Source organism: Vigna umbellata, chromosome 3, assembly GCF_029865625.1.
Source record: "Vigna umbellata cultivar VRB3 chromosome 3, Vumbellata_1.0, whole genome shotgun sequence".
Taxonomy (NCBI): domain Eukaryota; kingdom Viridiplantae; phylum Streptophyta; class Magnoliopsida; order Fabales; family Fabaceae; genus Vigna; species Vigna umbellata.
The window spans coordinates 57,380,416-57,382,467 of record NC_142167.1 but is presented as its reverse complement, the minus strand read 5'-3'; the positions used below and the strand labels follow the sequence as shown (position 1 = coordinate 57,382,467).

Genomic DNA, 2,052 nt, shown 5'->3' with positions numbered 1-2,052 from the left:
TTTTTTATTTTTTACAAAAACTTATAAAACTAGTTTTTTTGAAAACTACCCCACTCTAATCTCTTTCCTCAATAAATATATTTATTTATTAATTTATTATTTTTGAAAATGATAATTTTCCTTCCATCATAATAATAAATAATGTAATTATTTCTAGAAGTAAGAGATACTTATTCATTTATTTATTATGTTTTATAATATTTTCTGTCTATTTCTGATTTTTTTTTCTCTAAAACTTCTATATATACCATTAATGACTTATTTAGTAACTCCAATGGAAGTAAATTTGATACAGAATGAATATTTATTGCATTGTAATCAATGATACTATTTACAGTAACGCTTCTTTTCTGATTGACTGAAATATTTTATTAAATAAATTAATAATTAGGAATTATTATATCTTCCCTGCTCTTATTCTATATATATATAAGCATAAAAAGCGAGAGAAGAGAATATCATCTTGATAAACTCATATCAGCAAAATGATGTCCAGAAGAACGAGTCTGAGTTGTATAGTTGGAATTCTGTGTATTGCTTTGCTTTTGAGTTCAGGTAAAGCTATGATGAACAGAAAGCATTAAGTGGAGATATTTGAGTTTATTAAAAGTAAAGTTGTGATTTTGCATGCATTTTGTAATGAAATACGATTGATTTCAGGATCGGCGGACGTAGTTTGTCGTAAGGAAGGGCATTGTCCGGATGGAAAAGCTTGTTTCAATTATTGTGTAGGTTTAGGGTTTAAACAGTTTGGTGGTGTGTGTACTATTCAAGGCATAAATATAAATCTATGTTGCTGCATAAGTTAAGAATCAGATAAACATGTCGAAACATAAATAAATTGTTTCAATTTCTTGTATGATTTTTATGACTGTTCAATATTATAAAACATTCCTGAGGAAAAATAAATTATAATTCTATTTATTTTTACATGATTTTATCTCATATTTATCAGTAGAACTGGGTTTATAGGTTGAAATTCCGTAGCATCACTAATCAAATTTGAACCCACCCTAAAAGACACATGTTTACTTCAAAAATTATGTTTTTTTAACCCGTTCTATTATTAGAAAAAGGGTAAAACATAAATATTTTCAATAATTATGACTATTATATATGTTGTTGTAAAAATTGTTGACAAAGTCGAATTTATAAGGATATTAAAACTATCAAGGATCTCTATAAATAAAATAAAATAAATCCAAAATAATTTTAGGAAAAGAAGAAAAGAGAAAGAATGAAACTAAGAGAAGAGAGAATGAGAGAAAAATGATCTCCGATCATTTGTTTTGGAGTGAAGGAAGTGCTCTACTTATAAAGTTGGTGAATAAGGCCCATGATCCAAAGATCCAAAATGTCTGTTAGAAAAATGATTTTTTAATAAATTAAAACGTTGGCAACAACACTTACAAGACTTGTGGGACAGTAACAACATTCAAAATAAAATATTTTGCAATATTATATTCAAAACTTATAACAATCCCCCTAATATTGCAAAATATATAAAACGAAAGAGAAAAGAATTTATTCTGGGTTTCACAAGGTGTAATGCATCAAAATTGGTATAGCAAGCTATATGAACTAAAGACACTTGAGTGTGTTATAGAGGTTTATCAATCACAGTACACCCCCACAATCCTTGTTGTTATAGTTGTGATGCACTTATTAGGCTATGCGTGTGCTTGGTATTCATGAGTGGTTTAGAGATCATGCCAAAATCTCATGCAAGCGGTCCCACTTGACACTCGTATAGGTGATTTCATCAAGTGTTTGCTGTAAAACATACACATAAGGGATATGAAGATCATTAAAAACTTTGTTTAATTACAAAGTTTAACCTCTTAATAATGTAGTCTCTAGCACTTTCACACACACACCATAAGAATGACACTAGTACAAAAACAATGTATAACGTCATACGTTTAACGTCCAACTACTGAATAACCAACTTTAAAAATGAGCGGTGATTTTTTGTAAATAAATGCAATTATTAAACGTTGTTTAGAATTGTAATTCGACGTAAAAGGATATAAAATGTCAAATGACTTTTAA

General features: G+C 28.1%; 1 long non-coding RNA gene across 1 annotated transcript; it reads left to right on the top strand.

The window, feature by feature from the left end:
• Window positions 1-461: 461 nt before the first annotated feature.
• LOC148203080 (uncharacterized) lies at window positions 462-859 on the top strand. The gene is made up of 2 exons (XR_015784898.1): window positions 462-555; window positions 661-859. It is a non-coding gene; the product is annotated as an uncharacterized LOC148203080 (long non-coding RNA).
• Window positions 860-2,052: the final 1,193 nt, after the last annotated feature.